The sequence below is a fragment of the Podarcis pityusensis genome (assembly GCF_964106645.2).
Source record: "Podarcis pityusensis genome assembly, chromosome: 2".
NCBI classification, from domain to species: domain Eukaryota; kingdom Metazoa; phylum Chordata; class Lepidosauria; order Squamata; family Lacertidae; genus Podarcis; species Podarcis pityusensis.
In genome coordinates, this window is record NC_138029.1 from 91,532,096 (window position 1) to 91,541,964 (window position 9,869).

General features: G+C 40.9%; 1 long non-coding RNA gene across 1 annotated transcript; it reads right to left on the minus strand.

Moving 5' to 3' along the window:
* Nucleotides 1-671: 671 nt before the first annotated feature.
* LOC308470752 lies at nt 672-8,746 on the minus strand. Its single transcript, XR_013982627.1, has 4 exons — nt 8,691-8,746; nt 7,993-8,087; nt 7,086-7,226; nt 672-1,039 (listed from the first exon to the last, which is right to left on the minus strand). It is a non-coding gene; the product is annotated as an uncharacterized lncRNA (long non-coding RNA).
* Between the last annotated feature and the right edge of the window lie 1,123 nt (nt 8,747-9,869).

Consider the following 9,869-nt stretch of genomic DNA (forward strand, 5'->3'; position numbering starts at 1 on the left):
ACCATCTAAAAAGCCTATAAACACCCTCTTAAGCTCGGGAAACTCTTGAAAAACCCTTGGAAAAAACAGCAGCACTTACCAGACTGGCGTGAATGGTGACAAAAATGGTGGTCTTCCAAAAACTCATCCTCCAAAAACTCCTCCAAACTCTGACAAAAATCCACAAAAATTGGCCAGACAATCTCTCCCTCCAAACCCCCTTTCTCAAACTCCACAGGCCTCAAAGGCTCTTGGGATTGCAGTTGCAAAAAGCTCCTGGGATTGCTAACTGTTTCTTTTGGGGGCATTTTTGCAGTTTTCCTGCTCTTTTCAGGCTGTTTTTGCCCCTTTTGCAGTTTAAAGTGGTTTATTTCATTATTTCCCAGCACTGTGCATACATGCAGTCATGCACAAGTCGAACATGTGTAAGTGGGGAGATGCCAGCTTCTTATGCCTCTTATGCACTGTTAAATGCCACACAACAACAACAATGGTCCAGGTGTTGTTTTTTACCATATTCTTATCCACTTCTGCAAGTGTATCTTTTTAATGCACATGGTTATGGGTTTAGCGTGGTTTTGTTCCACATTCAACTGCTGTATATTTTTTAAACCTTTGGAACTGGCAAGTACAATACATTCATCTTCAAGGAAACGCATTTCAGAAATTTGTTTATTTTAATTTCCCTTGTGCAAAACATATTTATTATGCTCTGTATCAGAGCAATGTCACCCCGTTTCAAGATCACTAACAGTTAAGCCCAGGGGTGTAACAGTGGCATAAAATTAGTTCTCCAGCCCATGTAGACACAGTGGTGGGAGATATAATTCATTGTCCACAGGTCCCAGCGAGCACTTTATTAACTTGCCCTCCGAGACTCCTTAATGGGGTTAATTATTTAGCTACCTTAATTTACAACATATCTCTGTCTTTTGCTTGCGGCAACCGTAGTCCAAAACACCTACTGAAGAGTGAAACTGGAGGAAACGATGCAGTGAGTTCATTGAATCAGGAGGCACTGAGGATGCTAGCTTTCCTGCAGGATTTCAGACCCTGTAAACTGTGGATAAATAATATGGATTACTTATTAAATTCTGCTTGAAGTGGCAATCCCGGGACTCCTTTAACGCCCACTGTTAGAAGTGAAATACAAATTCAGATTGATTCTCTCCATTTTGCTGATTGTCATCACAGCTTTGACATCAGCAAAAGTAGTAATCGAGTGGGGATGGTCTGAACCAAATGGAAAATGAAAACAGTGGCTTGCAGGTATACCTTGGTTCAGGTAGGAAGAAGAAGTGGGCAGCTGCAATCAGTAGCTGATTGTTGATAAATGGAAATCATTACAAAGAACTGAGGCTGAAATGCCAACCATGAAATGGATGTTAGTCTCTCTTTCCTTCTCCCCTCTGGTCTCCATTAATTCACTGAGACCACTGAGTAACAAAGAGCAATTGCTGTGCCAGGAAATAAATAAAGCATTGTTATCTAGCTTCAAGGCGGAGAGCTAAGCATTAATACTTTGCGCGAAGGAGAGAAACTTGCCACTGTGTGTAGGCTTTCTAGCTTTGATGCTCTTTCTTCAGAACTGCTTAGTAAGCTGAAGCCCATCGTCTCGTCAGGTACAAAAACGGTTCCTTTTAGTGCTGTGCCAAGAATTCCTCCCATGTTTCTTTAACCATTTCCCATCAAATAATGAGAAAATAAATTGCATCAGAAAATTGTTAAAGGGGTGGAAGAGAAATTTCAGTAAAATGTTCATGGTTGGTCTGCAGCTTTTTCTCTCTCTTACCTTTTGAGGCAACTGAGGGGTATTCTGATGTTACATATTTCATGGACATGTGCATTTTTCATACAATTTCCCATTGTTCAAAATTGGGATTGTGCATAATGGCTGAAGAATGTGCAAAGTTTAGTCAGTATACACACACTTCCCAAGACCTGTTGGTGATTCTGTATTGACTGAGAATCGTGCACAGTTCCTTCTTTCTGGAAGAATTATGTGCACATTACCATGAGACCTGCTGAATGTGCACAATGGTCGGTTGTTATGAATGTTATGAACAGTTATGCACTGAAACTCATCTTCTTTAGGAGGTAAAAAAAGAGACAGGACTCCTGGCTCAGCCCCTGTTGGCTTATATGAGTGAAACACAAAATATAAAAGGTGGTTCATTAACACTATCAAGCAAACATGATTTTAAAAACCTGAAGGACAGTGGAAGAGTCCGTTAACAGGCATTGACAGTGTTGATGTCTTTAAAATGTGAGAGATTGGTTTGTGAAGCAGAACCACTCCTAAACTGATCCATGTTCAGGAAATTGTCCCTAGCAATGCAACACTTTCATCATTCTTCCCTGTATCCAAATGGTGAGACTCTTTCAAAGCTTGCCATAGGATAACATTTAATTTTCACTTGTCAGATCTTGTAGCAGGGTGGGGGGGGACTTCTCTAATGATAGGATTAGTGGACCACTTAGGTTTATATATATTTCTTTCTGCAGATAGCCCAAGGACACAAACATAATTCATTGCTCCTGAAAGAATGTGTTCTTGGATTATATGTATGCATCAGTCCTGATATCTTGTGCTTATAAATTATTTTTCTTTATATGGGGTGGCATCTAACCAACTTATTCTGTAAGTGCACTTGCTCAGTTGAACTTCTCCCCTCTTCCTGTCCCCATGTGCACTCCGCACCTTCCCTAAATCTGCTCAGAAAAACCCAGAACAGATTTAGTAGGTGTACCGGGGGGGGGGGGGGGGAGAGGGGGAACATTCATTGTGCAAGTGGAAATCTTTGTCCTGACAGAATGAGTTAGCTGGATGCCGCCCAGAGCATCCGTCATTATTTCTTAGGTGACATCTTTAAAGGATAGCAACAATAGTTTCCCATGTTCGGGAAATTGGTAAGTTACCTGTTCTGGATGGGGTTTGCACTCCTTCTGAAGGAGTAATTGCATAGCTTGGGGTTAATCCTGCACACATCTTTGTCACTATAGGCCCAAGTGTCCTCTGTGGCTAAGAAATGCCTTTTACCAGCTTTGTCTATGGCCATTCCTGCCCAACCACTGTAGTCCAAGGCTAGTAACTCTAATGTGTTCTATATGGGGCTGCTCTTGGTGTTACTGGCCTAGTAGGGAGGACCTGGAACACCCTGGGTGGCATGCCTGACTAATGGAGCCAGAGTTGACTGGTTTGGTGGGGTATGACTTGGGCTTAGCACTCCCTCAGTGTCTGTTGGTTTCCTATCTTAAGTCCAGTCTTCCACATTTCAGCATCAGTTCTTGGGGTTTTTTTTGGGGGGGGGGTGAATCCTCCTATGAATCCATTAGCATTTTAGTGCCTGTTTCTGCTAATATGCACATTTTTTACAAACAATTCCCCCCAAACATAATGTTATTTTCACTCATCTATGCTTTTGAATGCAGAGTTTCAACACAGTACACACATTCTTTGGATGTGTTTTTGGATTATATGTATGCTCTTTGGAGAACTGCATCACAGCATATTGCTTCAAAAAGTGCAACTTGGGTAGGGTTGCATTAAGGTTGAACTATCTTCTCCCCCATCCTTACCTGCCACACAACATGATGTGGGTGGTGGGTGTGTGATGAGACTGGAACAATGACTTTCAGTTCAACAAGCTAGGCTAGAGTTCATCCACAAATGGTTATCCCTTTAATAAAATGTCTACACTAAGAGGTTAGTTCCAAAAAGAAAAGAAAAAAGCCCTGTCCTTTCACTGTGTCTGCAATCTACCCTATCAATTCCTGAAGGAAAGGGGGATTTTATTTTAGCCTAGTTTTCATAAATAACCAGTGTCGTCTCAGATCCAGAAAGACTTGTTACTCTTGATTCATTTCTGTTCTGGGATCAAGCTTTCAATTAAAACCGCATGGCACTTAAATATTTATTTCCACCCAGCCTAATAATTTAATTCTGAGTACCACCATAAAGTTTTCAACCAAGGCTTAAATTAAAAAGGAGACTATGCAACCTCTGTGATCATAATTAATCAGGTGAGGGCTAGGCACGAATGCATATTGACCATATATATTAATGCAATGAAGACCTCTGAGGGATGACTTGGCTCCTATATCTGTCTATAGAAAGAGGCAGAATTATGCAAACTACATAAATAATTTAGAGATATTCAGTGCATGCTGTGGCAATAATTAGAAGTCACTGCCATCAATATATCTCACAATGCTCTCAGAACTATGAGAATGAAGCTTAACTACACAAATCAGATCCTTTGTAATCCCATTAACATTTTATAGTCCAGAGATATAAAATCTTCCCTGTTGCTGAATTGTATATTACGTATTTGTTTTCTTGCAGTTGTCATAGGCAGAGACATGTTGTAACACTAAAAGATTACTTCATTAACTTGTAAGCTATGAGCTCCTTACTTTATATAGGTTGCTGCCCTCTGCTAGGCCTCCCCCCCTTTCCCCCAGGCATAATAAGGCATACACTTATTCATACAGATTTTGCTATAAGGGTAAAGCCAGAAATAGAGGGGGAGAGCCAATGGTGCACCAACAAATACAACAGGATTTCCCCTTTCTATCCTTTCCTTTCCCATGCTCCCATAACTGCTCTGTGGGGTTCTCTAACTCCCTGGAGTAGATTCAGGTGTGTGTGCAGGGGCTCCAGCAGGGAGCAGAGGAAGCAAATGCAAGATTCATGCAAGCAAATGGAGGGAACCAGTGGAACATGGGAATGACCAAAGGACAAGGTAGGACATACTGGAGGTGGCATCACTCTGTACATCGAGGATGGCACTGAATCCAGCAAGCAAGCTCCTCCACAGAATCATTGTGGGTGGTGATACCAGGCCCCAAGAGTAATCTGTGGGCTGCTATCCCACAGATCGAAATGCTGAGGGAGATCTGGTGATGGAGAAAGAAATCAAGGAAGCATTCAAGAGAGGAAATGTTGCAGTAATGGGTTGGACCCTTAGATGACGAGGGAGTCAAAGGTGAGCTAAAGGAGAAAAGTCAATCTTGTTCTGTTCTGTATATACATTTTGTTAAATGACAACAAAAGCCTCGCCTACTTTGCGTTATTCAGGACCAAATAGTATTTGGGAGTATTTTTTTCTTGACCTTGACAGAAGCCATAGTTAATAATCATATCCCAGCTATTCAAAAATATCCGCATCCTAATTTTAGAAGGGCAGGAAGTCTAATTAATTTACACTAAGTGGCTTTGCCATTTTTCATTGTGAGTTGTTTTCTTTTTTTTGTAAAGTGCATATTATCATACTTATTTGCACAGATGTATATCTCCTGCTGAGAACAATGCTACACCTAATTTGCTCCAGCAAATTAGAACAATTAAAAATAACTCAGCAAAATTGATACTGAATCTTCAATTACATCCATGCCTAGAAGACGAAGCGCATTTCATGCAGCTCTTGACTTGCTCATTGTGTCCTCTAAAGCTCTGCTATGGAACCATTTTGTGCTGGGGGTTTATTCATAAACTGTTTACTGGTGTTAGTTGCACAGCCTGACTAGCCTCATGAATCACATATTACTTCTGTGGTGTCCTCCGTTGAATGACCTATGCTCCATATTCAGGTGCAATCTGTTATTCTTGTCACAAATATCCCACAGACATTGCACAAATGTTCAAGAAAATTCAGAGGTGAATGCAAGAAACTTTCAGATGTCCAGAAAAGTGCTTCTACAACTGACGCGCAACAATTTGTAGGGTTTCAATGAATCGATAGGCCTTTGTTGAGGGATGACCTTTGCCCTGTGTGTTGGGGAGTGCTGTGTGCAAGAGTGCCACACTTCTTGCATCTAACATTACCTGAATCATATAGGAAACCATTGCAGTCCTTGGGGCTTTCTGATTCCAGATATGCACCTGAGCTACACGAATGTGGTCCTGGCTATGATCCAGTGAATATAGGTCATGCTCAGCAACCATCATCATTATGCTCAGCAAAGGTAATAATTAAGTTTTGCTCTGTAGCTATTTCTAAGCACAGGAAAGAAACAGCCAAATATCATAACAGATCAAATCCTGTTAGAGGACTTCCCTAAAATGTTCCTCTGTATTTAGAAAGCCATGGGCTTTGCAGATAATGGAGCACAAGAAGTCACTCAGAGCAGCTGTCCATCAGTTGAGGAAATTTCCAAGCTGAGAATTAGACACACAGAAATATTTTGATACCAGGAGCAATTTCCAGAGATGCTGCTCATCTCTTCCTATTTGGTCTAGGCATGTCCAACTCCCAAGAGACTGTGATCTACTCCCAGTATTAAAAAACCGGCAGTGATCTACCCATTGTCATTGGAGGGAGGGAGGATGAGCGTGCATGGGGTGAGTGGATTGCCCAGAGTTGTCGAGCTTTTTGGGGGGTAGGCTTGCACAGAGTTGTTGTTTTTTTGCTTCCCCCTATAACTTTTTATACACAATAAGGATCCCATGATCTACTAGGATCAGCTGGGAATCTACCGGTAGATCGCGATCTACTGGTTGGAAATCTCTGGATTCCTTTTGAATAGGTTAGACCCCATAAATTCTACATTCCCATCATGGGTCTCATTCCAAGCCAAAGCCAAACTTCCAGACATCACAATGTGCAATAGGGACTTTCCTGGCACTTAAGCCTTGGTGTTTCATGTGTGATTCTTGTGACACTCTCAGTTAGTATGCCTTCCTTTTTCCTTGGAGGAGGAATCAGTCATCTGGTTATCAGCCATAGAAAAATGAAAAAGAGGCATGGCAGAGCCTGGAGGTGAAGCCTATTGTCAGGACTCATGATAAGGAAATATTTTAACCAATGAGCTAATAACTAAATAAATATGGGTAATTTTTGCATATCATAGGAATGTCTAAGAATAAAGTAACATAGTCCACTCATCAAACAAATACCTGTATTTTCCATGTAATTAAACCTCTAGAACCAGATCTGCCAATTCTCTGTTAAATTCAATTCTGCCAATTAAATTAGTAACCCCCATGTCACTAATTACCAGGATTTTACAGAGAATGAACATTTCTAATTAGTTCTGTGTTACACATGCTACAAATTCAGTCAAAGTCTTTGTGATAAATAGTGAACAGCTGCTACTGACAATACCTAGATATTGATCTTCCTCCTTTTTTTAATTTCAGAAAGCATGTTCAGTTGGGTTCCTGGTGGTTCTCTGCATAAAGGTGGGTGGGCAGGGTCATCAGCAGGGAAGAGAAACCCCACCAGGAAATATCTGGGGAGTTTATTCTAAATCAAGGCAAATGTAAGAAAAGAACAAATAAATATTATTAGAGAATAGTAGGAGTCAGCTCTTCTAAGGAATGGCATTTCCAGCTGTTCACTGGTATATTGTACAATAAACAGGAACATATCACATTTATTAATAATTATACTTTGAGGTTGCTCAACTGATAATGGAATTAAATCAAACACAATGATGGCAGCAGCATTTTAACAGTAGATTATGCTGTGCATAACTTAAAGGAGGTGATAATGGGGCTTATGCTGCTTTCTCTGTTAATAAATCAGGCTTCTGATGTTTAAGAAAATAATATTGTTAACTTGTAAAGACAACATTTACTGTGCTGCAGGGATCTCTCTCTATTCTTCCTTGCTAAGTAGCAACCAATCTCAGTCACTTCTCTCTCGTATCAACCACTCTTAAAGACCAGTGTACTATTACTCCACAGTGGTGGTGACAGTACATTTTCCACTTCCGACCTGAACACTACTTTTCAGTGATAAGAAGATTCAATGGATGATCTGCTTTTACTATGCACACATTGTAAATACATGAAATATTCTTCCAGAACCTGAATTCTCTGCATGGGGGTTGTACTTGTGTTGTGAGCCCTAAACATTTAGTTGCAGACTGCTGCTGAACAATAAACTACCTAAGATCCGAAGTGGGTTACTTTTTATTATTTATTTAGAAGATTTATAAACCATTTGATAAAAAGCTCTCCAGGTGGTGCAGAAATAAAATTGGAGATAGACTTCAAATGACACCCACCTTACCATTAGAAGCAAGGACTTTGGCTAGATGCAAATGTCTTATTCTTCACCTGATCACCTCTGTGTGTGTCTCAGTTTGGTCATTCATTAGCCCTGGGGAGAATAACAGTGACAAAAGCCCCTTTCCAACAAGCACTGTTCCTAATGGAAGCTTAATCAACGATTATTTGAATTTCTTAAAGTTAGGATTTGTGTATAATTGGTAATACCACATCACAAACTCTACAAGTTATAAATTTTCAGGGAGAATGGTTTGTTATCCTCTAGGCAGTTTTTTTTTTTACAGGTTTTGTACAGTTGATTTTCTATGTGCTGGTTGATTATATCCACTTCCCATATATATGAGCTCAGTGGACCATCGTTACACTTTATGAGTCATAAACATCAGGTTTAAAATATGAACGTATTGCATGTGTTGCCAAAAGACATTACAGAGACATTATATTTGAATTGTTCCTTTTTTGTACACCTATTTCATTTTATTTTGCCACATAAATTTCCTCTCAGGGAAAAAATGCTTACAGTGCTAACTATTATTTCAAGCATCTTTCTCTAGCCAGCCACCAAGGTAAACTCATTTGAAAACTTGACATCACATTGCAATGGATAATTGACACTCAAAATGCTTTGGGTGTAAAATCTGTACAGGAGCATCAAATGACAGAGAAGCCATATATTGTTCCAAGCAGTACTCACAAATCTATGAGGAACTGAGGATTTCTTAACAGCGAATGTTGACAAAGAGGATAATGTCAATGTTCTGTGTTAAGAATCCTCAGTTCCCTATAGAATTGTGAGTACTTTTTCGAATGATACAAGGCTTCTCTGCCACTCGATGCTACAGTACAAGTTTTACACACACACACACACACACAGAGAGAGAGAGAGAGAGAGAGAGAGAGATTACTTACATTGCTTTAAAAAAAAAGTATGTGAAATTCAGGAGCCTTAGTAGAGCCTCAGCAATAGCCTCCTGTCAGCAGCATTGTGAGACGGCATTGAGATAAGGCCTACATATTGCACAGGCTGAAGCAATCTGACGCTCCCTTTGGCATCCCTGCAGAACCCTGACCTTGTTGCTCCTTTACCCTTCCTCTCTTCATAAGCAGCAGGTGATGTTGCTGCTGCTGGGAGGCTATTGCTGAACCCCACTGGGGAACACATTTTTTGGGGAAACACACAACATTGTAAATATTGGGGCAATTTGTGAGGAAGAAGGGAAAACTGGGGGCACCCAATTTTGGCAGAAGTCCCATGAACAGTGTAAAATGTACTTGCACACAGAAATGTCAGGGCCAGAGTGTGTAGCGGGGGAATGACTGGACACCTCTGTGGAGCAGCTGAATGGGGAAGGGAACATAAGTAATTCCCAGCAACTTTCGGGAGATGGCAGAACAAGCAGGGACTGGTTCCCTTGGCGTCATACAATGAGCTGCATCCGTATTAGCAACTGATAGCCAAGGGACAGGGAACTCCTGGCCCTCTAGATGTTGCTGGACTCCAACTTTCACTGGCCCCAGTCAGCATGACTAGTGGTCAGGGGTGATGGGAGTTGCAGTCCAGCAACATCCAGAAGGCCAGAGGTTCCGCATCCTTGTGGTAGCCCATCAACAGCTGTGCACTTGCAAGCAGTAGCTGACATTTCCCCTTCTTCCACCTCTTAACAGTCACTGGTAATGACTTTCATACACATTCAGTGTCGATCCTGCACTAGTAGCACCTCAGTGGCCATCCTTGGAAATAATGCTACGAGCAGCTCATAGAAACACTGTTTTAGAACTCTCTTTAAGGCTCATTGGTAATAAGGCAGGCAACATTCCTCTTCAATAAGCAAATCAATAATTCTCTGCAAAGACGAAATACATTATACACTAA